Genomic DNA, 27147 nt, shown 5'->3' with positions numbered 1-27147 from the left:
ATTCTATGCCAGGCCCTTTGCTACACACTGATAACACAAGATGACTAAAACCCAACTTGATCCCCACTAGTTCACCAGGGAGATACAAACTCAGGCCTTCATGGAAGAGGAGCAGCTGTGATTTCTGCTACTCGAGAGAGGAGACAACCAAGGCTCCTCCATGAACTTGGACCCTGACCTAGCCAGATCAGGCCTCTTTCCTTCCCATCGAACAGCCCCAGTGAGCTCCCCACTGGGATGTCTTAATTGTGAGGTGGCAGGGGCAATATGAGTGAGAGGAGACCTCACTACTGTTCTCTAAATGCTCATGCTGCATCTTGCTTCACCCTCAGCCCTGGGAGGTAGCTGCTATTATTCCCGTTCTATAGATGAGGAGACCAAGGCCAGGTGGGGTATGCTACACAGTGTACATTCACATCATAGCAATTTACCCAAAGGATCAATGCACCCCCACATAGCAAAGTATCTCATCTGAGCGCCAAGCTGCGGGCTAGGGAAAGTCGAGCTAGCCCAGTTTGCTCTCAGTGGGTGATGGGTGGCTGGCACCTAGGGAGAAGGTTAGCTGAGAAGGACATAGTCTGGTCTCCTCTTTTCATGAGTGTCTCCCTCCCAGATGTTGGCCAGGCCTAGAGATAGAGCTGTGCCGGCCACTCATCAAAGGAAGATGCCCACTGTTGCCAACACCTCTGACAGCTCCAGCTGTCCAGAAACTTAAGTGGGTCATGCAAGCCCTGGGGGTGCAATTAGATTCCCCAAAGAAGCCAACTTCCTCCTGCCTGGCCTGGGGGCTGGAACAGACGTGGGAAGTAGGGATGTAGGAGGGGCGAACCACAGCCTCAAAAAGCCAACAGGCTGGAGGAGGGGAGCACTGAGGGGAAAATTCCACACTGGACTGGAAAGTCCCAACTTGGAATTCTATGAGATCCAAACTGAGGAGACAGCTCCACTGCAGAACAGGAGTCAAGTAAACAGGAGGTGCAGCTAAGTGGGGTGAATTAGCACCTGGACTTGGGGCAGATGGACCAGTCTCAGCTCTGCCACTTTAGCCCATGAACTTGGGCAGGTTGCTTAACCTCTCTGGGCCTTGTTATTTCATGTGCAAAATGGGAATGCTAATGGGACCTGCCTCACAGCACTAACAGGCATGGATCAAAGTGTGGGAAGCAGGGTGTTATGCCCATATCCCGTTTGTAAGCCTGCAAGCGTACACAGGATGGCTCCAGTGGGGGGAGCTAGTGGGATATTTAAACAGCCCTATCACTACTGGGTTAAGCTCAACACCCTTTTTTGTATTTCCTGGAAGAATTCAGGCCTCTGCACTGGCCTCCAGGCCTCCCTTAATAAACTGTCCTCCTCCCACCCACACCCTCAGCTCCAGCCCAGCCAGCCTTCTTGAAGCCCAGATTTGGGCCAAGTCCACTCTTCTGCCCCTAGCCTCTTCCTTCTGTGTCCTCTGTGTCCAGATACTGCCATGCCTCAGCCCTCCCTGATACCCATTCATCTGCTGGCATCTGTGGCCTTGCCCACGTAACCACTGCGGCTCCATTTTGGTTGCTCAGGTTTTAAGTTTTTACGTGTTGGGTGTCTGACCTCTCCTCCTCCCAGAAGGTAGCAGAGCCTGGCTATTCTTCCTCTAGGTACCACTCCCATCCAACAGGTGATAAGCTGGAATTCAGTGAGATAACACTGTCCAGACTCCAGAAGGATATCCCAGTTGAAACTTAGCAATGCCAGTGGACCATTCAAGTGGTGGTGCCCCCTGGGCAACTCAGGGGTCAGGTGTTTGGTCAGCAGTGAACGCTATGGCTCTGGGGTTCTTATAGTCCAAGTGGCAAGGAGGACTGGGAGAACAAACACCACTCACAGGGACGGTATGGACATAAGAAGAAAGCCCGAGATGGCCATTAGGGAACAACAATATTTGGAGGATCTGTAGAAAAAGAAGAAATGCAAGGGAGACTGAGGAACAGCCAGGGATGGGAAGAAAGCCAGAAAGAACTGAAAACTACTCTGCTGGTAGACCATCACATTTGAGGGGTGAGTAGGGCTTGGGAAGGGACCAGGGAATTTCTTTGGTGTTCATACAGGCATATGTACCAGCAAGTTGTAAACTTTCCTGAATCTAAGTTGCAACTCAATCAAAAAGAAAAAAGGCAAACAAGAAGTTTGTGTCCAGCAGAAAGAACTGTGGGCCTAACCATGGGCAGCACTCCTGGCTGCACAGGTGTCCTGCCGGGGGACATGGGGTGAAGGCACACAGAGCCCCACTCTGTTAGCTTCCCACGAGAGCAGCACTGAGTCACAGTTTTAGAGGAAATGAGTGGACTTGGAAGGGCCTGGCAAGTTCTTGGCCAGAAGCAGATCTAGGGATGCTTGGCGAACATCCCACAACTACAAACCAAGATGGTACTACTCATGGCCACCACCCCAGAAGCATCCACTGATGGATGCTGACGTGGAAGGTGATGATGTAGCTGAGTGCCATCTCTGGTTCCAGGGATCCCACCTTCTGGGAGTTGCTCCACAGAGCCTGGCCTAGGACCTTTGAGCCCCCTTGGGTCACGACCCCCAGAACCTCTTGGAATCCTCTCATGGGGGATCGTCCAGCAAGTGTTTGGGAATGGCCCCTGCCCTGGGCCAAAAATGAGGGAGCAGGAAGTGGACAGAGAACTGTCCCCTTCACATGACTACTGAGGACACTGTGCCCCCACACAGTGCAGCTCAGACCAAAGTTCATCTGCCCACACAAGGCATTGTACAGCTGCAGAGCTGGCTCCACATCACATCTGAAGGCCCACATGACACATTTTACAGCCACTGAGGACACAGAGCCAGGGGAGGCGGTGACTTGCCTAAGGACTGGTCCCTAGCTCAGTGCTCTTCCAAGTTGGCCAAATCCTCAGGCGTGGAGTAGCTATGGCTCTGTGGGGCCATAGGGCATTTTGGTCACCCTGTGGCCTGGCCCCTGGCTAAAACTGTCATCAGAATTTCTGATGTGGCCCCTGAAGCTGATAGCAGGAAGCCAGCATGTAACTGTCTTCATAGACAGGGCTGGCCTGATTTTATATTCCTAATTTTGGGTCATAGGCCTAAGTACCTTTTGGGTGAAGCTGGAAGAACTTTAGGCTTGTGACCTCAGCTTTGTCTAACAGTAGCTTGGCTCTTCTGAGCATTCCCACTCCCCCAAGCTAGGTCCCCTTAGAGCAAAGGCTCACCCCACATCCCCAGCACTCCCAGGAAGGGGGACTTATGTTCCTCTGCCCCTCTTCTCCTCTAGCATCAGTGAGGGCTGGAGACAGATGAACCCCTTGGGGAGCCTCCCCTCTTCTTGGTGTGAGAGAATAGATTTAGGCACAAACTAGAATTTTTTCATAATTAGCAGCATCTGGTGATGGCATGGCGGCCTCTGGAAGTATGAGTGCCCTGTCACTGGGGGTATTCGAACTGAGGCTGAACCACTCCTGGGAGGGATGTCATAGGTGGCACTCAGCTGGGGGATACAGTATTGGACTGGATGAACCCTAAGCCCTTTCCAGCCCTGCGCGTCTTTAAGCTCTGACATGATCATCCTGGTCCTCCCTTCCTCCCATTCTCATTGGCCTCATTCACCCAGGTCCCCAGGCAGTGTGTCCTCAGGGAGAAGTGGTCATCAGTTACACAGTCCTCTGGCAGCATCATTACTCTTACAGGATGAGTTGAGATGGGTAAGAGGAGAGAGACAGGCAGAGGGCAGCACAAGGAGAAGAGGCCCATTCCTAAGAGCTGGAATCCTCAGGATCATACCCAGTAGAGTTGGGGGCACACTACAGGGCAGGTCTCAGTGTGTCAAGCCTGGGTCCAGCTAGGGACCAGCCAGGCTCTGACCCTCTGAGTGGAGTGGGGGCTGTCAAGTGAGAAGGCACCCACCCTAACTCTCTGAGGTTTGTTAGGAAAAAAGGTAGAATGTTGAAGATGTGTCATTGCAGGCAGCTCATTAAGCCCACGGAGCTTAAAAATAGTGAGATGTGCAGAGTGGGGGAGGGGAGCTGGGGACCTTGACTGCAGCTTGTCACACCAGAGTCAAGAACAGAAACCCAGAGACAAAATCCACAGCCAGAGGAAGAAGGCTGCTTAGCCAGCACCTGACCATCTGGGTAAGCAGAGCAAATGTCGCAGGACTGTCAGGGCCCATTTTGCCCAGAGAAGGTCAAGGCCCAGGGGAGGGTGCTAATAGGCAAAACCAAACCAGTACCCCTGGGGCTCTGGGCAGGGGTAGAGACAAGATGCACAGACATAAGTCTGCCCAGGAATTCAGAGTGCACCTGCCCAGAGACAGCTCACCTGATTTCCTGGGACTGCTCCCAAAGAAGCACTTCACAACACCTTTCTTATCAGTCTAGTGACAGAGGCTTTGGGACTAGGCCTTCACTAAAATTCTCCCACTGCCTCCTGCCAGCATGGTGGCTTTGGAGAAGTCATGTCCCTGTCCTGAGTTGGTTTCCCGATCCACAATAAGGACGCTACACATCCTAGCACCCAGGGTTAAACCCATCATTCTGAGTCACATGTGTGTGCAGAACCTGGAACGCAGGAGGGCTGACTGGCAGGTTCCAGGCAGGAGGAATGTGGAGTAAAGGGGAAACGTGTAGGGTGGGAATGTCCAGACTGGAAGATGTAAAGTAAGTGTGGCTGCCTTGCTTGACTTTGGAAAATGAAGCTCGTGCTTTCACTGAAAAGGAGAGGGGAAAAGTGCACTGAGAGACCAGGGCCTGCGGGCAACCACTAGCTCAAATACTGAGCTAGATTTCAGTCAACTAATGCATGCTGGGCACCTCCCTTGAATGACTGAATGATCCCAAACCAAGAGTGGGACCAAGTCTCAGAAGATCTCTTCTTGGTGTGAGAGAATAGATTTTTGTGGCCGTGTGGTCCATTGGACCACAAACTTGTAGGGACCCTACACGGAGCAGGACTCTGGAGGGCTGAGGATACAGAGAAGGAAGGCAAAATGGCTCTTTCCTGGGAAAGGTTACAGAAGGTCTTCAGCCCGTGGTAAGGGCTCTGAGATGGAGGGAGACTTACGACGGGTCTCCCCTCTTCCCCATCTGATCTGTTACATCCGGTAGGAGAAGTGCTGCTGAGTACAGCAGGGACCCCAGGCTTAGCTCCCTGGGTGGGTGCTCAGGCTGCTGGGGAAGACTGGAGCTTACACAGGACAGGTTCCCTGGAAGGAACCTTAGGATCAAGTCTTCTCGCTCTTATTGAATGATGGGGAAACTAAGCCCCAAAGAAGAGAACTGATTTCCTTTCCAAGTCAAATCACTTTGCAGGTGACTAAAAGAGCCAGAGCTGGATCCAGGACTCTTTCCATGACACCACACTCCCCCCATGCCCGCCTCTTATTAAATGCCACATTGGATGCTTTATCTATCAAGGAAACTGAACCCTAAACCCACATAGTAGGTCAGACAGAGAAATGCAGATGTCTGGTCATCTTTCCCTGGATTCCACAGACATTTATTGAACACCTACCACAGGCTAGGCAGTGGACTGGATGAAGTGAGTTCTAACAGCTAAGGGCTGGATTGCCAGCATCCAAAACCTGGCTGTACTAGCTGAGGGGCCACAGACAAGTTACCTGATATCCTGCAAACAGTGCCTTAGTTTCCTCACTTTGTAAAATGCAGAGCACTGTGACAATTAAAGGACAAAATCCATGTAAAATACTTAGAACAGCATCTCATAATACAAATACGCTATTTAAAAATAAATACACCATTCGCTATAGCAATTCCAATCCTAGGTGTATACCTAAGAGAAACGGAAACACATATCTTTACCAAAACCGTTACACAAATGTTTATAGCAGCATTACTCATAGTGATTGCAAAGTAGAATCAACTCAAATGTCCAGGAACTGTTGAATGAGTAAATAAGATGCAGTACATCCACGCAGCAGAATGTTACTCAGCGATGAAAAGAAACGAATTACTGATACACGCTGCAACACAGATGCACCCTGAAACATTACGTACATAAACTGCTCACAGAGGACCATATAATGTAGGGTTCCATTAAAAAAAATCAAGAGACAAATTTATAGACAGGAAGTAAGGTGTTAGCAGGTCAGGGCTGGGTGACTAGAGAGAAACTAAGGAAACCACAATGTGTATGGGGTTTCTTTGAGGGGTGGAAAGAATGCTCTGGAATTAGATTGTGGTGATAATTGCACAATTCTTGATTATATTAAAACTCATGGATTGTGCACTTTAAGTGGGTGAATTGTATGGTATATGAATTAAATTTCAATAAAGCTGTTTTGTAAGTAAATAGATATTTTAAAACTCTTATAAATAAGCTAATAAGCAGTACCAATCCCAACTTGGAGATGAGGCCCAAAGAGATGTAGCAATATGCCCAAAGTCACATGGCTGTTGGACCTGATTATAGACTTCTATTACCTCCTCCTCCCCTCCTCCTCCCCCTCTGTTTAAATTGCAAGTCCAGGGCTGTTTTCTGAAGCTGCCCCTAATATCCAATGTAGCCCAAGCTCAAGGCCAGGTCTACCCTGAACTATTTTTGGAAAAGCCTCCATTCCCTGTTCCAATGAGGCCACTTGGGAAATTCTACCTGTTATCTTAATCTAAACACTTCCAACTTGCAGAGGGATGATGGTCAGGGGACTTTGAGATCAGGACCAAGGTCACAGGAGGCAGGCACATGGTGACTTTATATTTCCAGCCAGTGTTGGAGTCTTGTCTAGGGAAGCCTGGGGAATGGCGTGGATGATATACAGGGGTCTCCAGCTCATGAGTTGATGGTTGACATTAGAGGGGCCCTTGGTCAAGCATCTTCACCTCTGGGGCTCCTGGTGAGATGATGCTTGGGAAGAATCCCTGAGGACCAGGCACCCCTTCCCAATGCCCTGAGCAATCTGCACTAAAGTGGCCTCCCTTCCCTAAACATGTCACTCACCCCAGATGACCAGGTGGCAGGGATATGGGGCAGTGGGCATCTCTCAGTTGCTGGCTTAGGCATCTACAGTCTGGTCACCCCTGCAGCCTTTGGCAGAGGACGCTGGGGAAAATGAAAGAGGCTCATGGCTGATAAATATTGTCAGCAGGCTCTGCTGGCTCCACTTCCCACCCTGGGAAGGAAGCAGGCAAAGAATGGGACAGGGTGTAAGCAACCCTGGGCCCTTGACCTGGCAGGAATGCTGCTGAAAGTGGCATGAGCCCATGCCCAGCTTCTTGGCAGCCCCCTTGCTGTGGATGGCAGGAGGAAAGGGGCTCCCACTGTTGACATCCCACAGAAAGCATTAGCTCAGCCTATCTGTCTGGGGTTCTCAGGCATGGTATCCTGGCTTGAAGGAAGCTTCTCCACCCTTTGCTCTCTGCTTGGTCAACTGTGGTTATGTCCACAACCACTCCTGCTCCCCTACTAAGGAGAGTGTAGAAACAAAACTACCATCTCTTTTCTTGGTCAGAAGAGGACAAACAGAAAATAAGAGGGGCCAGATATAGCCAAAGTGGCCTCACTGGGAGAACAACCCATTGGGTTTGGTGCCATTTGTAGAAAACGCAATATGATAGGGCCTGGGCCAGCAAGCCCACATGTGCTCCACAGCACAAACAGGAAGAGGTCAGTCTGTGCATCCACTAGGCCTGCTGGCTTCTCCAGACCTGCATCCACCTCGGCTGATTCCCAGGACATCGTGGCAGAGGTGAGGAAGACAGGAAGACATTGGGCCAGAAGCAGGAAGAAAGAGCTCGTCTACTGCCATGTATGGTAACTCAATGATAGATTCCCTGTATTCTAGATCTTTCTAATCAAATCCAGTCATATCCTGACCCACCCCATTCCCAGCTTTGGTGCTAAGTTTCTTTATCTTCAAAATGACCCTTTTTGTTTTAAGAGACACTATAGTAACAGTCTTGATGGCACTTCATAGTTCAATCTTTATAGCCTCTTGTCTTGGGTACTTACTATCCTTAAAGACGTACAGAAACATTAACACATTAAATCCTTATATGGACCCTAAAGTCATTTTCTAGATGAGGAAACCAAGGTCACAAGGATTTGAATAACTTAGTAAAAATTCCACAGCTAAAACATGGAGGAGGTGAGATTTGAACACGGGCCACCCTGGCCAAGCACCTGGGTCTTAGCCACGGCACAACAGCGCCAGTAGTTTTGGAACACAAGGTCCACTGTTCCCAGTCACATGCAAGATGGCAAGGTGACCCCAGAGGCACCAAGAATCTGCTCAGGAAGGACCACAGGTGCAGGGAGGCCACTTTTGTCTGGGAGCAGGGCTGTGCTTGTGCCTAGGAGCCATGTGCTGGAGCAAGGGCCTGGAGGCCAGGCTGCCCTGGAGTCTGGACCACCAGTAGGAAACAGGCTTGTTGCTGGCACCTCCGCCTGGCCGGCTGTGAGCAGCAGCTTTGAGAGACATTCCTGCTGACAGCCTATAGGTACTGCAGTAGTTATCTGTCCAGAGACTCACTCAGCTGAGCTGTCCTGAGCCTATGACAGAGGTGCTTGGGTGGTCACTTTGGCTAGCTGGTCTCCAAGGCCTGTCAGCCTTGTTGATCAATGGATGTCAAGGAGCCAGATTTAGTCTTGGGGTGGTGAGACTGACCTCCAAGAATGTCACTGTGATGGGCTGGCAGAGTGTTTCAAAAAAAAGAATGCAACTGTGGTCCCTTCAGGGGCAGGTAACAGTGCTGGCTGGTTCCTACAAGAGTAACTTCATTTTTCTCCCACCCCTGTGCACCTGGCAGATTCACCAAGAGGTAGTGACACCCACAATTGGTTGGAAGTCCTTCCTTGTACCTTACAAGAGCCCTTCCTGCTACAGTACAGCTCTGTCACCTTGTCACCTCACACTAGAAGGGCTCCTGCATCCAAATGCACCCTTTGTTAAATTGCTTAGTCTCGGCTCCAGGAGCAACTTAGCAATCACAAAAGCCATTAAAGCCTCCACAGCTGCTACAGGTTCAAGCATCTCATTTCATAGGGGAAAGGCTGTGGACCTCCATCTCCGCCCCCCTTACAATCTCAGCACAGAGAAAAGGGAGCAGGAGGGAGACCGAAGAAAAATAGAAAGATAACAAAACAAAGGCAGAAAAAAAAATCATTCACTACCTCTCTTGACCTACCAACGACTTTTTCCACATCCTTCCCTTGGCTTGGGGACCCAGATAAAGAAGGCAGCCTTCCTCCCTGCGTCTGCCTGAGAACTGCTCAATGGGTCATCTGCTCCGTGGCCTTTCTGCAAAACCTTCAAAAGTCCCATTCCTCCAGGGAGCAGGAAGCTGGGGAGGCATCAGCTCCAAACAATAAGGGAAATTTATTAGGATTGGGCTTCTGGGAGGATGGTGCAGACTAGCAGGCACAAACACTCAGGATCCACTCAGACACAAAGGGTTATTTAATGCGGAAAAGTCAAAGGCTTCTTTAGAAGGCAAGTGCTCACACTGGCGGCCCCATGCTCCCCCACTTACCTCCCTTCACAGACCACCCCTGCCCCACCCCAAGTCAGACTTCTTGCACATCCTCTGCCACTGGGCAAATATTGACTTTCTTTCACTCAGCGTTGCCAGTGGAACTGAGAGCAATGGGGCCGGCTATTGTCTCCTTCCTCTCTGTGGGCAGGGCAGGCTGTCAGCCCAGCAGCTCAGAGCAGGGCCAATGGAGGCGGGCCAAAAAAGCCGAGCATGTCTTGGAAGTCATATTTCTGTCGTTTGGCCTTGTGTTTTGTCTTCCTGCCCTCCTTCGTCTCCAAGCCCTCCTTACTTTCTCACATTCTACCTGCCCTCCTGCCGGGTGACGGGTCCGACTTGAGAAGCAGGACATAGCTGGTGTAATTGGCTGAACGCTGGCCTAACATTGGGTAACCTTTGCAAGTCCAGCAGTCTTCTTGGGCCTCAGCATTGTAACCTGCAAAATGGGCTTTTGGACTCCATGATCTTGGTATGTGGAAGAGGACCTATGTCCTTCTTGCTGCAACCAAAGCACTGTACCTTGTGCTCTGATACCAGAAGAGATGGAAAATAACTGCTCCATGCTTAGCAGGAAGGAAGGAGCCCTGATAAGGATCCACGTGTGCCAAATCAACCTCATCACTGGTTCTAACATGCCGAGTGACATTGGGTAAGGCACTCCCCCTCTCTGAACCTCAGTCTTCCAATAATCGGAATCAGGAGACTGGAAAAGAAGATTGATCTCTAAGACTTATCTTGGTGCCTCAGTCTGAGCTTCCCTCACTCAACACCCTCTGCAGCAGCAATGCCCTGGCTCCTTCAGCCTTTCCTCCAAGGCCTGAATTCCCAGCTTCCTCATGACTAGCCTCGAAGGAAAGGATACATGCCTCTGGCTTGAATTCCCTCATAACCAGGAGTCTTCCTGGCCTCCACAGTTCTCCCTAGCAGACTCATGCTCAGCCTGAAGCCCCCTGGGGCTGACTTTTCCTTGGCATGGCCCCGTGATGAGGATCAGTGCATACAAACTCTTGGGGTGCACAGCAGGAGGACACATTGTCATGGAAGCCAGTGCAATGGCAACTGTGAGTTCTGCTCTACCCTTCCTCTGGCGTGAGCCCTCTGTGCTGACATTGACCCACTATCACACTAGGAACTTCCCATATTCCAGAAGTTTTACATAAAGTATCCTCATGAACTCTTCATAAGAACTCTTAGAGATAGGGAATGTTATTCCCATTTCACAGATGAGATAACTGAGGCTCAGAGAGGCTAAGTAATTTGCCTAAATTAGCACAGCTGTTAAGGAAAGCACCTGGACATGTCTGTCTGCAAAGCCTCTGTCCTTAACCTTCATCACTTCTCCCCAGGCTGAATCACAAGATGGAACCAAGAAGCAGTGAGTGCCAGGTGCCTGAACTACCCTAGTGAATGTCCCACCACAGCCTATACAGCCTTGGCAAAGGGAGAACCAACTGGGCCACCATAGAGAAACACAGGGCCAGGACTCTGGTTAACCTAAACCAACCTTCTACTTCACAATTGAGGAACCCAGGGCCCAGAGGGGATGTGACCACCTGAGGTCACACAGCAAGTTTGGGGTAAACCAAGACCCAGCCTTGCCAATGCCATTCCTTATCCTGCCCACATATCCAGTCTGGTTTGTCCTGAGACTTGCAGTCACCCCCACCCCCAAGGATGAACCCAGTCCCTTCACTATACCTTCCATGCCAGCCCTGGTAGACAAGCTTCCAGCCACACACTCCAGGGACATCCAGCCTCATCCCTCTCTGGTGTTCAGTTGGTTTGTTCCTGGAAGCTTCAGGAAGTGGAGTAAAAGGACCATTTTGCCATAACCACAGAAGAGACCAGAGGTGGCAGAGGTGGGGAAGGGAGAACTAGAGGAAAATAGGTGTGAGGTTGTAAGAACACCAAGCAATCTCTTTTTCCCTTGAATATCTACTGCAGAATGACTACTGGTCAGAGACAGGGACAGGGACAGAGAGAGGCAGAGCTGCTGCTTCCACTCTGCAGGCAAGCTCTGGCCCCTGGAGGAAGATCACACCACAAGTCCACAAGCTCCCTGCTCCCCAAGGCTGCTGCTCACAGCTGCCTGACTATGATTAAGACAGCTACCGCTCATGGAGGGCCCCAAGGGCTCCGCACTGCATGTGTTTCTTGTTTAATCTTCACCACGACCCTAGAATATCACTGTTATCCTGGTATTTTGATAGTTAAGTCACTGAAGCTGGAAGAGATAAATAAAGGTACTTGCTCAAGGTCACCCAGCTAATAACAAGGGTGTCCTGAGGTCTTCCTCCAGGGTGTGGAAAATGTCCCCACTACTATAGAGTATCGCGTCTCAAGTTGTCTCCTCACTGGAGATGAACACAGGAAGAGGCAGAGCATGGGGAGGTCCTGTTGGGAGACCACCTGCCCCCATGTGGCCCCTTCCTCTTACTCAGGCACAAACCCTGAACTTCAGCCCCAGGTTTGCAGTGTCAGAAAGCTCCTGGGAAGTTACTTATCCTCTCAATGCACAGGCAAGGAAAGCAAGAAAGGGGCTTGCCCAAGGTCACACAAGGTCACGCAAATTGGAGGCAGAGCCTATAAACTCAACTCCCCTCTCCTGTCTTAAACCAGGACTCTTCCCACAACACAGAGACTCAAAAAGAGGCTATTATTCATCTCAACAGAAGACTGAACTGGAGTCTACCCCAAGAAGGAGTTAGCCGAGACTTCCTGGTGTGGCCGGGGCTGTCAGATTGTACAGTGGGTGCTAAGGGCTCTAGAGGTGGAGCCCTTTCTAAGCAGAGAGGACTTCTTTTGATCATCCTCATCTGTGGTGCACACAGCCCTGCCTGCAGACAGGAGAGCAGGCAACATGACCTTGGGAGGCCCTTGGCATCCCCTTTAGTCCCTGTCTCCTAGTGTCCCAGGGACCTTTTTCCCTACCCTGTGCAGAAAGGGTGCCAGGAGCTAGAAAACCATCTCCTCCCCACCAGGCTGGAGATGCTAAGAACCAGGAAGGATAATGGTCTCACCACCTAACTGGAGGGTCAGGGAGCTATGTATGGCCTCTTCAGAAGCTAAGCCACCACATTCAGTTGTTCTGCACCCCATCCCTTCAGTGGGTCTCACCTGCATGCTGGGGCCAGCAGGTGTGTCCAGGCTGGGAGAGACTTCAGATGCCATACGTTCCATACCCCCATTTTCCAGACGAAGACAATGAGGTCCAGAGGTGTAAATGAGTTGCCCAAGGTCATAGGACAGGTCAGAAGCAAGCTTCCTGACTCTCTTTGGGGTGCTGGGTTCACAGCTCCACACTGCCACCTTGTCCTTGGAAGTGTGTGCTGAGCTCACTGAACTGAGCTCCATGCAGAGGCCAGGGAGCAAAGTCTGCAAAAGCTTGGGCAGGATCACCTGCCGCCTTGTGCACCAGAACACCCTCCCCACATGGTCCCATTCCAGCCTTGGTGCACCATACGCCCCCCATTCAGAGAAGTACAGCAGCTCGTCCAAGGTCACACAGCAAATTGGGTAAGGTACTCTGTCTACTGCCTAGCTGTCCCTTCCCCAGCAGGGTCTCTCCAAGCTCCGGGGCTTGCCAGCCAGGAATCTTAGGACCCTGCTTCTGCCAATACACAAAGCCGCGGCTCTGGCTGGAGTGTGAAAAAGTTCTGGGGAGAGGAAGGGGCGGAAAACGTGACCGGCCCCCAATCCCAGTTCCAGATGGACTCGGTAGATGAGGGGCGCGAAGGTCAGTAAGCCGGCGCACGACCAGGGTCCCCAGAGCGCTTCACCTTGCGCCACGGGGCTCCAACGCTCCGCGAGTGCGGAATCCTTTAACTCCTCCCTGCGGCGGGGGCGGGTGGGGTCCCACGCGCCTCGCACCCACTTCTCACCACACACCCACTTCATCCGCCCTCCTTTGCACCTCTTCCCACGGTGGTCAGCGGTGAGCGCCGTAGCCTCCCCGCTAATTCCCCGGTCCCGGCGCAGAGGCACCGCTGCCTCCCTTGTCTTCTCCAGGTGCCCATCCCGGTGCCCCCTGCGAGGAGAAACAGGTCGAGGGCGAGGGGCTCCTGGGAGAATTCAGGACAGCTCCCCAGGGACTGATAATTCCGTCGCAAGTGGATTTCCGGAGCCCAGTCTCCCACCATGGACTCCGATCTGCACTTAGTTTATCGGGCGGTGTGCGCCAAGCCCAGAAAGTCGGAGTGTCCCAGTTTGGCGACGCCGCAGCCCCACCCCGCCCCCCCGCGCCCCAGGCCCTAGGGTTGCCGCTGGCGGTCAGGGCGTGGCTTAGCTCGACACTACAGGCTGCCCTCGCAGGGTGCCTGGGCCGGGGCTCCCTCTTACCTAGGGACGTTCCGGGCGCGGTTCCGCGTGATCTGGTGGGTGGAGAGGGCAGCTGGAGGGGATGGCTGGGGTCCCGAAGTCCAGGTCCTCTCTTCCCACTTCCCCGCCGGCCGGGCCGCTGCGGCTCTCCTCCCTCCCTCCCTCCCGCCGGCTCGCTCTCTCGCTCACTCGCGCGCTCTCTCTCTCTTCCTCTCTGCAGTAGTAACAACCTGATCCCGCTTCCCCCGCCCGCCAATTGAGATGCTCCTCACATCCGCCTGCATCCAGCGCGTGCGGGCCCTCGGAGGGCGATCCCCGCAAACCCGGTGCAGGGACCCCGCCCCCGGGCAATCCCCGCTGCGGGGAGTCCACCTCCGCACCCCCTTCTGCAGTTGGGACGGCCAGCGGGTGGGGAAGGAAGGGCGAAGGGGGAGGGGAGGCGTGTGGGCAAGAGCGTCCTAAGGAGGGCTAAGGGGTTAAAACTGGCGCGGCCCTACAGAAGTTTAAGGCGGAGCGACTTCGGCCCCCGGAGCCCCACGGGACTCCCGCGGCTCTGCGGAGGAGTCCCCGCCCTCTCGGTATCCTCCTGCGACATTCCCCACCCCACCCCCGCCACCCACGAGCTTTATGAGCCTCTCGGGTGCGCGGATTGGCTGGGGGAGGGGAAAAAAGGAGGGGGTGGAAGAGAGAGAAACGATTTGCTTCAGGGGATACTGGTGAAGGTTTCCCTGAGTCGAAGGAGAAAAGAAAAGGGAGGGAGAGAGGGAACAAAAGGCAGACACGAGATGGGGTGTTTGTCCAGAGGGCTCCGAGCGTCCCTGTCCCCCAGCATCAGTCTGTCCTAGAAGGTAAAGCCAAGACTGGTGCCCAGGGCTCTCCACGGTCCACTTGGAGAGGTAAAAAGGCAGGTGAGGGACCCAGGCTGGAGAGAAGGAACAGTGTCTGCAAGAAAGTACCCATGTTTGGCTCCTAAATTGGAGCTCACCCCCTTCAATCTGGTTTTTCCTTTTTGGGGAAGGCAGTACCTCTATCCACCCTTAGTGGGGGGGAGAGCCATAGGGGCAGGGAGGCCTGGGAGTCTGGTGTCCCTCCTCTGCCTCAATCTCACCCTTGTGCCTCACCCTTAATCCCCAACACCCATTTGCTAAGACTTCAGGACCCCAGTCACCAGGTGGAATTTCTCATCCAGGACCTTCTCAGCCCACCCATCCTTGTCCTCAGTCCCTCTGCCCCCTTCACCCTTGGCAGCAAGGTTTGCCTCCTGTTTTGCAAACTCAAAATCAGGAATCAAGTTTAGGGTTTGACCCAGGAAGTGATCCTATGTGTGTTGGGGAGGGGGGGGGTCAGGCTCTTGGTGGAGTCTGAGGAATCTGGGAAATACCCAATAGGAAGCAATCCCCTCTTCCTTCCCTCTCCCACATGTCCCCAGCCCCACAACATGGACATCACTTGAAGCCCAGCCACTGCAGTGCTGCAGTAATGCCTCTGCTCTTTGCAGGGCCAGAGCCTCTCTTTGGAATGGCAGTGGCAACCGCTTACTAGTCAAGCCCCTGGGCTGAAAAAAAAAAAAAAAAAAGCTGACTGGGGATTTCCGGGCTGCAGGAAACACTGGGATGGAAGCAGGTGCATGGACACCTGGCTGGAACTGCACATGGGTTCTGGGAAGGACTGGGGGGTGCTGCCATTCTTCAGATGGAAAAGGGGACCTGAGGGTCGAGGGCTCAAGGTCAGTGTGCTCAGAAGAGGGCCCTTGGGATTTCCCCACACCTGTACATACACAGGCATCACTCACAGAGAGGAGGGACCTGCCACCCGTCAGGCGTACAAGCTGAAGAACAGTTAAGTGGTAGATCTCTTCTGCTTCTCCCTAAGGAAGCAATGCTCCTCTTTGGAACTCCCCCCCCACACACACACACAACCACCACCACACTGTAGGCTCGGCAGGTTGAACTCAGGTTAGACTCCAGGATTTCCTGATGCTAAGGGTCTATGACACCATCCTGCCTGGCAGAGAAGACTTATGCCTTAACGATGGAAGTGCAGGATGGATAAAATAATCCTCTCATTCTTTCTGGCAAAATTAATCAAACGATGCCTGATCCTTACTCAAAGCTGCCTCCAGTGAAATAGGGCCTAATGGCAGAAAATATAGCATTTCTGTACAGCTACATTTGTGACTTGTACAAACACCTGTGTTTAATATATAGGCTGCCTCCTGGATGCCCCGTTTCCTCCTGATGGACAGGAGAATTCTGACAGAGTACAGGGTCTGGTGACAACTGCACAGGCAAGGGTGGGTCAAGATAGGAGAGGTTGGGAGTCTTGTGGTTCCCTTGAGAAGAAGCAATGTATTTGGCTCAGAGGACCCCTCCCCTGACAGGGGTAGGAGCCCTGATCTCACTTAGCCTTATAAATAACCCTAGAGGCTGCAGGGCAAGGTAAGGACAATTCTTTGTTTCATTTAGGCAGAGGAAGCCCCCAAAGTGTGAGTGACTCACCCAAAGTCTCACGGTGGGTTTGGCACAGGTAGGTTGTAGGGCTGGATCTCATGACTCATTGGGTCTATGTGGGCTGGGTGTGAATCTACAGCTTCATCCTCCCCAGGTGCTCCTCTGTCCTAGTTGCCTTCCTTCCCTGTCTTCCTCTTGCCAGTCTCCTGCCCCAGTACCTCTAGGTGCAGTCCTTACCCAGCCTCACTTGGCCCTGCCCACTGCCTCACTCCACCCTTAGTACCATCTATCACCTTGCAGGTCCTGCACAGGCTGCACTCTTCCCTGCTCCAGGACCTTTGTTCATACTGTCTCCTCAGTGGGGAATGCTGTCATTTTCCCCCCACATTACCCTGCCAGTCTCAGGTCCCTGCCCCTCTTTCCTGAGCTTCTCTGCAGCAACTTGTCACCCATGGTTTTTTTTTGTTGTTGTTCTTTGGTGCTACTGGGGTTTGAACTTCAGGCTTCATGCTTGCTAGGCAGGTGCTCTACCACTTTAACCATGCTTCCAGCCCTCCTTTCTCCTTCTTGTCTCCACCCTACCCAGACTGTAAGCTCCGAAAAGAGAACTGCCCCCTCCGCCCCACCCCGTTCATCCAGCCTCCAGGCACACAGCAGACCCTCAACAAACATCTCGGCTCTGAGACTCAGTGTCCTCAAATCCTGGTGCCGCCACTTGTACACACTGTGTCACCTCAGGCAAATTATATAATGTCTCTAAGCCTCGTTTTTCTCACCTGCAACTTGGGGATTTCAATTATAAAACAGGGCTATTGTGAGGGTTAAGGGGATAAGCATGTAAAGAGACTAACAGTCCATTCTGTGCATGTCTGTGTTGGCTCCTGCTGGTAAAGCAGTAAGAGTTGACAGAATAAAGAAATGAGCCAGCCCTATACCCAGCCTCTGCCCAGGGTGCTAACTATACCTCTCTCCTGGACTGCCAGCCCTTCTCCCTCATCTCACCCCACTTAGTGACTCCTAAAATCTGACTTCCGCTTCTAGGCTTCCCAGGGAAAGTAGACAGCAGCTGCCACCAGCTCCTCCACTCACGGCTGGCTTTGCCTTTCTGGGTCCAGATCCGCAGCCCAAGAACCAGATTCTCTGCTTTCATTAGCCCTGGGTTGGCCTCAGGCATCAGCTCAAACTAACCCCAAACTTGGAGCCACAGGGCTACACACAGCTGAGCTGGGGTGGCCAGGGATAGGGTAGAAGGCTTTTACCAACTTTCTGATCTCTGTTGGCGATCCTCCCCCCGCCCGCCCCAAGACACCTTCAAATCAGTCCACATGAAGTGTCTCGCCTCCCTTCCGATGAAATGGCAGCTCGAAGGCCCTCCTGTGCAGCACTCTGCAGGCCCAGGCCCTGTGCCCTTGTGTTTCTAGGACTCCTGGATGGAATGGAAGGGTCATCCGAGGAAGAGGCACCCTGGAAAGAACTCTACAGTTCCAGGGCTGGCCTCCCTTCTGCTGTTCAGTTGTCCTCCTCTCTGTCTGCCTGACATGGGCCTTAGTGAAAGCTGGCCAGCCATCTCTCCCCCAGCCCTACTCCAGGAGTATCCCTCACAGCTGCCTGCCTGCAGGCACCCCCACCCCTAGTTGCAGCTGAATGAGGCGAGGGGGATGAAGGAGAGGGGAAAGAAGAGTGTGCTTACAAAGCTGATGGAGTTCTTCAATTTGACGTTCACCACTTCAGACCTGTCCAGACAAAATGGCTATCGGTGCTTCCCTTTCAGAAATACCACCATGACCACCACTAGTGCTAAGGGAGACCCTTTCCTCTTCCGCTCCTCTCCTCTCTCCCCCTCCGGATCACTGAGTAAATCAGAATGATCGTCCTTAGTGCCAACACTGAGTTGTGGGAGTTCCCAGCAGTGAACAGTCCCGAGCAATAGTGCAGACACTGGAGTGGTTAAATAACAGCATCCAAAGCCAGACTGCTGGGTATGAATCCTGATTCTGCTACTGAAGAGCTATGTGACCTTGGGCAAGTTAGTTAACCTCTCTGTGCCTCATCTGTAAAATGAGAACAGAAACACTGCCTATCTCATATAATCATTGCAAATATTGCACGAGTTAATACGTAAAAAAAAACAAAAAAACTCAAAACAGGGCTCCGTGGTAGAGCATTTGTCTAGTATATGTGAGGCCCTGGGTTTGATCCCCTGTACTGCAAAACTAAACAAAATAAAAAAACTCAGAACAACTGGGCTTCAGTGGCTCACACCTATAATCTCAGCTACTTGGGAGGCTGAGATCAGGAGGATCAAAGTTTGAGGCCAGACTGAGCAAATAGTTAAAGAGATCCCCATCTCCAAAATAACCAGTCTAAAATGGACTGGAGATGTAGCTTAAGTGGTAGAGTGCCTGTTTGGCAAGCATGAGGCCAGTTCAAATCCCAGTCCTGCCAAGCAAAAACAAACACACACACACAACCCCTCAGAACAATGTCTGGGTGACAATAAGGACTCAGCAGATACTGGCTATTGTTTTCATATTATTTATACTTTGCAGATGAGAAATCTGACAAACAGTTTATTTAGAGGCTATTATGTGGCTAGTATGTATTGGGGGAGGACAAGGAGTCCAGGATGGGTTGCAGCGAGAGGTGCACACTCATTGTCACACCTGATAAGTCATCTGACACTCCTTTTCTGGGGCTGCGTTTGCATCCACTACCGAGTAGTGCTCTGGGGAGAACTGGAGCTGTGTCCCCAGCTGGGCTCTAGATATTTTTGGCAGCCATTAAATAGAGGTTTCTGATAGAAAAACTGTCACAAAAAAGAATATAGCTGACCAAACAAGTCAGACTTCACAACAGAGCCTGAGGGTCAGAGAAGAGCCCCTCCAGGTTGACCAGTGTGGCTGGCACTTGATCTTGTCTGACCCAGCCATCCTGGGAAGGGAATGGCTATGTGTCCAGGGAAACCTACAGGGGCTTCCCCGCTGAGACCCCGCCCCTCGGTGATCACCTGACCCTGGGAGGGATTGTTCTCATCCTCTCTAAACCAGACTGCTGAGCTGCTGAGCCACGGAGATGGAAAACCCTGGCGAATGGGCAAGTCAGCAGGAGCCAAGAAGAGCCATTTGGGGCAGTGGTGGTGCTAGGGAAGCTATGACACTGAAACCAGCAGCAAGTGGCAACCCAGCCTGTGGGAGGCGGTAAGTCAGCTCAAGGGCCTCCCAGAACCTACTGCTGGGCTGAAGCCGACTTGGGGAATCCCAGGTTTCCCCTGGGAACAGGTAGATGCTTGGAGCTAATGAGATTCGGGTGTTGAGATGCTGATAGGGATCAGACACTGCTGTTTATTGAGAACCTGGCACTACTTTAGAACTCAACATGAATCTATTTCCTTAACACTCTGTCTGTAGGAGAGAGGATTATCCTTACCCCCATTTCACAGATGGGAAAGCAGAGATAGCAAGAGGAAAAATAGCTTGCCTAAGGCCACACAGCCAGGAAGTGGAAAATTTAGGATTTGAACCTGGGGTCACACTTCAGACCCCCTTTACCTTAATGCCGGGCCACTCACTCCTTAGCTATTAACTGGTCAGGGCTATAGACACTTGGATCTTCCCTAGACCTCCTAAGTATCTTAAGAAATTGGTATTTTTCCCTCTTTCACAGCTGAGAAATCTGAGGCCCAGAAAGTGCAGATGACTCTAGTTGCATAACTGAGAACTGCCAAAGCCCTGGTCCATGGGGCTCCAAAACCCATCCATCTCCTGGGGAGTGAGGTGACCCACCCAAGACCACATGGCCAACCAACTTCAGTCTCTTCCAGACTGCTTCTGGTCCCAAGAAGGGCTTTTCCCAGACATGAGTACTGATTCCCAGTTCTGTCTAGACTGGAGTAGACACATGGGCCACCTATAAAGATGTTCAGCAGAGAGCCTTGGAGAGGGGAAAGGGAATTGGGGCTGGGTTTGGAGGATCTCCCCAGAGGATTCAAGAAGCCAAGATAACCGATTCCCATGACTGTGGGTGGAAAGTGCAGGTAAGCCTGCCCACCTGCAAGCCCCCATTTCCAGCTCACCTGAAATGACCACCTGAAGGGGTGACTGCTGAGGTCTGGTGACATTTCTGTCACCACCTACTGGTTAGGAGCACACACAGACTGTGTGTTCCTTCTAGGGTAGTTGGGTCTTTGGGGAAGAAAAGAGAACCAAGCAGAGGTATTTGCGTGCAACATTCTCTTGATGTGCATTCTCTTGTTATTGAGGACATACTGTATGCTGTGTCCTCTGCTAAGCTTGGGAGATGAAGTGATCTGGGGAACTGGGAAGTCTACTGAGAAGACAGTCACATAAGCAGATGATGCATGGTGTGTGCGTGCGTGTGTGTGTGTGTGTGTGTGTGTGTGTGTATGAGTGACACAAAGAACCGCAGAATCAAAGCAGTTGGAGCCTCTGTGGGGGCCAACTTGGCAGGAAACTTCCAGAGAAGACAGATTCTCACTTTTGGTCTGATCCCAAGGAAAGGGGCAGGTACTCCAGGCCAGGTGCTCAAATATGGAAGCAGGAGGCACCAGCATGCTGGCTGAGGCATTGGGCAGAGAGGGAAGGAGTGACTGGGAACTGTAGGACAGCTTGAAGGGGAACGCTTATGGCAGGGCTGGGCTCAGTGGGTAGCCAGAGAAGGGGTGGGTATTGTGTAGGAAGGAGGAAGATGGTGTGTCAGACCCACAGAGGCCCAGTGGGAGTGGAAAGGTGGGATGGGTTTGCAACGTGGAGAAGGCTCCACGTTGAGTGAGTTACCAAATGTAGAGGAGTCAAGGATGACTTCTGGATCTCTGATGTATGTCCCTGGAAGGATGGTGAAGTCATTCACCAGTGGTATCAATTACAGCCAAACTTTTCAGTGGGAACTACCTCTGAGAGCGCCATTCCCTCAGCAGGGAGGTGGTGGCATTTGATGCCAGTGAAGGGGGCCAAGAGGACAGTTCAACCTCTATGTTGAGGACTAGGAGGCAGGTGGCTGCAGGGTGATGGTTGTCACCTCTTCCTACATCAGAATCACCTGAGAAGCTTAAGAGAAAGAATCCTGGCCTCATATCCCAGATATTCTGATTCCATTCGCCTGGAATATTATGATTTCTCCGAGTAATTGCCCCAATGAAAAGAGTAATGGCTTCAATGTCAGACCTGAATCAATCGTGCCTTTGTCTCACGTAAACAATGGTGATACTTGGATTAATGGGTTACACTCTCCGAGCTCCAGGTTTCTCTTCTTAGGGACCATCCATTGCCCATTCACCTATGATAATCCACATAAGGCAGGGTGCCTAGAGCTCTCGTTGGCCTTCAAGACAGCTGACTTTCCTTCACTGGATTTCCTCCTATCCTCGCCTTGCAACCCTCCAGCTCAACAACCCATGGAAAGCACGCCCCTCCCCAATGACTGAGTTTCCCAGCTCTCTGCTGTATGGTTTGACATCTCAGTGACATTCTCTTAAGTGAAAACCTTGATCATCACTCACTTCCAGCTGCACCCACCCCCAAATGCTACTTTATTTTTATTTATTTGTTTGGAGGGGTTGTTTGTTTTGTTTCTTTTCTGAGGTGAGGGTTACACTATGTAGCCCAGCCCAACTCAAGCTGTAGATTCTCCTGTTTCAGCCTCCCAAATGCTGAGATTACAAGTGTGTACCACCACATCCAGCTTCAAAATGCTACTTTCTGGCCAGCAAGGCCCTCTCTCAAATGCCTCCCCATCCCAATCACTCTGGTTCACATGCTTCTGCCCGCCCCCTTCTGCAGAATCACTCTGACCACCTCCCTGCAGAGATCCCATAGTCACCTGGAGAGCCTTCACTTCTCACTCCACCTCCCGGCCAGCACCCACACCTCGTGGACTGGCCCTCCCCCATACACAGTCAGATCTCCTCATGCCCTGTCCTGTGCGTGGCTTTGCTGGTGCTATCATGGTGTGCGGGGGTTGTGGTTACTCCCCCCAAGCATGCACGTAGTAGGTGCTTCCTCAGTCTTGATTAACGGCCATATATGGGAATCAGAAAGAGACCAGGATCTGTGTACCCCACTAGCCCTAGAGATTGGGAAGAGAACAGAAATATATCTAAGCCTACTTCAAACAAACACTGGCCTCATTTTCCAAACAGGGGAGCAGAGAGTGGGTAATGGGTCCCATAATGGAGGCGAGGGCATCTCAGTTCTGGAAGTAGCTCTAGGTGAGCTATGCTATGCAACCCTATCGCCACCATTCCCAGAGCCTCTGTGGGTCACCTAATGATCCCTGGCAATGAAGAAAAGGTCCTGGTCTAAGAGGCTGGGGACCTGGGCTCTCGGTGTGTCCCTGGCATGGATGTGCCAGGTGACCTTGGCCAAGTCATCCTCTTTCTCTGGGGTAACATCTCAGGGCCCTGCATCTGTATCAAAAGGGTCAGTGCAAGTTCTTAAGGTGCCCCCTGGGGCTTCAGTGCCCTGATAGCCTTCTTATAGCAGCCTGCTCCTGGGGTCCCTATGCCCCTCCCACTCCAGACCCCAAATAGGGAAAATTAATTGAGTGTTCTAGTGTCTTCCCTTGCCCACCTACAGCTGAGCTGACTATGGAAATTAGGGTGACATTGGTGCAAATAATTGTCTTTCCCCAAACAGTCTTCGGGCCCAGTTGCTTTAGCTGCTGCTTAAATGGATGAGCTAATTAACTTAACTAATTGTTCCCAAGGACTAATATTTTCAGTCACATGACCCAAGAATGCACCTTCTCCATGGCCACTCTGTTGCCTGTACTCCCTCAGTGAAGGACTAGCTCTCTGCCAACCTGGGACAGTCACCACACCTTGCCCTGCTCAATTGGTGCTTGGGCCAGCCCTGAGTTAGAACACTCAGCACCAGACTCCACCTGCCTCTCTGTCCACATGCAAAACCTGCCTCCACACTGCCCTTGCGTTTTCATTTATCCATTCAGTAACCTTTTGTTTATTGCCTGCTTCAAGTGTCAGATGCTGTTCTGGGCACTGGGGAGTCAATGAACAGAGAAAGCAAACAAGATCATGTCCTCACAGAGTGTTCGGTCTACTCAGAGAGATGACATTAATCTTTGAACACACACACACACACTTGCACTGGATCTGTGCTACACCAGTATGATGAAGGAGTGTGGGGCAGTGCTCTAAAATAGGGGGGTTCAGACTTCTCAGGGAGATCAAGGACAACTTCTCTTGAGGAAGTGACACGAAAACTGATTTGAAGCTGGACAGAAATGAACTCTGCAGGTGGGAGAAGGAAGTGCATATCAGGCAGAGGGCCAGCTTCTGCATAACCCAGGTGAGAGATGATACTGGCTCGACGAGGCTACTGAGGATGGAGAGAGGTACAAGGTTCAAGAGAGAACAGGGCGGGGGAAGTAGCTTAGCAGCAGAGCACTTGCCTAGCAGGTGCAAGGCCCTGGGTTCCATCCCCAGCACTGCAAAATAGAGGGAGAGAGAGAGAGAGAGAAGACCAAAAAGGTAACTAGCTTTCGGATTGGTTTGGGGGTGTTTGTGGGGGTGGGGGTGGGCATTAGGAGTAATTCCTAAGCTACTGGCCCATGGGACAAGTTTGTATAGCATTGTACAAAAGTCCTCCAGACTGAGAGCAAAAGGTTCTGATGTGCCGTGCTCACCCCACCCGCTATGCACACCAGGGGCCCAGTCTTACTAGGGCTGTGGAGGGCCAGGAAGAGGACTTGGCAACAGGCCAAGTCCTGCTGCATCTCTAAAAGGCAGAGGAGCAAGTGTTCATCAGCACTAGCCACTGTCATCGATGATGCTGGGATGAGGAGCATGTGGTTTTGGTGGAAGAAGTGGGCTTTGGAACACACGTGCATAGAGACATGAATGCACACATGCATGTGCACTTGTATGCATGCACACACGTGCACACACTCTCAAACCTCCCATTCAGAATGGTACTTGTGGAGCATACGCCTGGTTAGGGGTAGCTGAGGCTGGCAAACAAATCCCTCAGGGATCTAGGTCCTCAGCCCCCAGCTCTTCATCTCCCCTCCTCCTTGGTTTTGTCGGTCTTTATTCTAGACTCTGAGCAGGAGAGGTGCAAGTTTGTATGGGCACTTGACGCCTTCCTCCTCTATGCCCTGGTATCTTGAGGCTCAGCGCCAAGAGTGGCTGAGTGCAAAGACTAAGGAGTCAGGAGCCAGACGTGCATGGACCATTGCCCATGGGCTGTTTTGCAAGTAAACAACTTTGTCTTTAACCCCTCTAAAGCTCATTTTCTCATCTATAAAAGCAGGAAATAGAGATGGAGGCGTGGCTTACATAGCACAGTGCCTGCCTAGGAAGTGGAAGGCCCTAAGTTCAAGCCCCCACACCTGCCACCCAAAAGGAGGAAATAACAGTTTTTGGCAAAGCTGGTTGTGAGGCCGTCATGAGTGTCCTGCATGTTAAATGTCTAACACACTATATGTATGTAGCACAGTGCCACAGCTAGAACAGACATGTACCTCCCCTTTGTTTTCCACTTAGCTGTCACCAGCCCAGCCTCCCACTCCATGAAGGAATTCCCTGACAGCCTTTTCTGGATCATTCCCGCAATCAGCAACACCCTACATCACAAGATAGATCCCCTATTGTTCGGACATCTTTAAGACTTAGAGTGAGCTATCTTCTCTTGAACTAAAATCTGTCTTCCCACGCTCTGCACTTGGTAAGACATGGCCACTCTCCAGCTCTCTGGAAGCAGCCACCCTGGCTTCCCTGGAGTCCTTTACATAATCCAAAGTGCTCCTTCCACCCTCATTCAGTGTTTTCCATGGCTTCCACCATTAGGACCAGATTCTTCCAGACAAGACTCAGTTTGTTCTTCTTAAAATGGGATACTGAGAGAAGTAGAACTCACCCACAGTATGAGTCAATTACCCAAGTTCCAGAGGCCAGACTGCAGCTGGGCCATCCAGGCCTTTTTGTCAGGTCCAGCCTTGGGCAGAGATAGTCTAAACACACCCGCATAAAAGCTAAGTTCACCTTGGGCTTCAGGGCAGCCCACAGAAAAGGTCAAAGGGCAGCCTTTGAAAGGGGTGCCCAGGACCCCCTCCCCATCCATAATTCTCTATCTTTCCATACAGAACTGAAGTCCATTTCCAGGGAGGTGGGGTCAGAACTCTGGACAGAACTGCTCCGCACTCCTGGGGACCCTGGCTTGCAGGGTTGGGGGCTACCGGGAGTGATCAGGCTGACAGTTCCATGAACCTGAAAAAATTGGGGAGGTGGTCACTGTGTTTTTTCCTTTCCTCCATCATACTGGTGTGCTCTGAGCTGGCTTGTGAATACAGGCTCTCAAGGTTAGGGATATAAGGCACTCCCCGGCTGGGCCTCCCACTTCTGAGGAGGCCCTCTGGTCCAAAAATGGTGTACGGCCAGCACAATGGAAAGAGCCCCTCATTGTCCTTGGTGAACCCTAGAGGCCAGGCTGGAACCAGCAGCTGGGGTGGGGGGAAGGCAGCAGGCTCCCTGGGGGCAGGCCCCTGGGGGGGAAGTACACTATGTGGGGGTGGAGGCCAGACTCTGCTTATCCTTTATGTATCTGGCTGCTTTAAACAGCTCATCAGTCACTCCATTCATCAGTCATGAGAAAGAGCGCCCTCTCACTGGGCTACCTTCAGCATGTTCCCATTACTTCTGGGCCCACCTCTGCCTCCAGCTCACTGAGTGACCTAAGCAAGTCACCTTGCCAGATCATCTGGACTAGACAATCTCTTGGGTCCATTTCGGCTCTGATAAACCATGGGTGAGTCTGTGAGTTGGAAGACTGGAAGGGGATGAATGGCAAAGGCCCGTTTCTTGGAAAGAGAGGGGAAAGAGATGAGGACATCTCACAGCCATGGGACCAAGAAAGGGTATGTGCAGTTTCAGCTGCAGGGATCCTGTGTGCTGGAGATAGCCAGTGTGGTAGCAAAGGCAAAGTGGCAGCAGTGGGCAGTGGCCTCCTTGCTTGGCCTCCCGTCTGCTGCTTTCCTCCTTCCCAGTTCAGTAATCCCACCCTGGCCTCTACTGCTGCCTCTTGGGTCCTGCCCTGGGTCAGTCCAGAGCTGGGTGGCTCCTTTCCCCTACACCTGGCTTCAGGGGCTGTGACAGCAGCTGCCAGAAGGGGCAAGGAGGATGGTGACCTAGGTGCAGGCTGGGAGAGTGTGCATGCTGTGTGTGCCTAAAACAGCAGCCAGGCAGCCTGCACGACTCTCAGAGGCACTGCAATGCAGTGGTTGGGTTTTGTTTTTTTTTCTTTGGTTAGTTTTTTTCCTAAAAGTCCTCATTTCACAGGGAAATACGCAGCCAAATGTTTTCAGAAAGGGGGGGCCAAGCTGCCTGAGGATCTGTAAACCCCTTCTATTCAGGACACTTGCACCCACCAGTGCTGGCAGTGTGTAGCCCCCTGAACTCTGCTTTGGATAAAGTGGGGAGGTGTCAGGAAAAGGACTACAAACTGGCTGATTTTGCCTTCCTAAAGCCAGGGCGCACTTCTCCTCCAATTCATGAGCCCGGGGGTTCCGGCTTGAGACTCCTCCACATAGAGGCAGCAATGCCTAGCACATTCAAGAAAATCTCTGTCTCTCTCTCTATTTCTCAGAGGGTCTTTTCTGGCAGGTGAGTGACAATGCTCCGCCTCTTTCAAAGTATCAAATACCAAGTCTGCTGCAGGTTCTGGGGAAGGGCATGAAGGTAAACCACCTCGACACCCTGTTCCTTAATGGCAGACACCTCTACCCTTCCCCGCTGCATAGCATACTAATTTCATACACACTCTACCTCTGTCTGTGCTTTTCTGGTCCTGGGTTTCATTTTAAAGGAACTTTTCCCTTCCTTTTTGCCTTCCCCATTAAAAAAGCAATGAGTTCAGCCAACCATG

At 51.8% G+C, this 27147-nt stretch overlaps 1 protein-coding gene across 5 annotated transcripts in view; it reads right to left on the bottom strand.

Annotated features, from left to right (window-relative positions):
* Nucleotides 1-27147, bottom strand: part of Syt2 (synaptotagmin 2) — a 106183-nt gene that overhangs the window by 31200 nt on the left and 47836 nt on the right. The window contains exon 1 of one of the 5 annotated variants that reach the window (XM_074048630.1): nucleotides 13824-13973. The exons of 2 other annotated variants lie outside the window; for them this stretch is intronic. The gene's annotated coding sequence lies outside the window, so the exon portion shown is untranslated. Of the gene's footprint in view, nucleotides 1-12602; nucleotides 12706-13823; nucleotides 13974-27147 lie in introns of those variants that run through there. 2 more of the 5 variants (XM_074048632.1, XM_074048633.1) reach the window with 2 other exon arrangements.

Source organism: Castor canadensis, chromosome 11, assembly GCF_047511655.1.
Source record: "Castor canadensis chromosome 11, mCasCan1.hap1v2, whole genome shotgun sequence".
Lineage (NCBI taxonomy): Eukaryota > Metazoa > Chordata > Mammalia > Rodentia > Castoridae > Castor > Castor canadensis.
The sequence above is the reverse complement of the archived record's forward strand: the minus strand, read 5'-3'. Positions and strand labels throughout refer to the sequence as shown.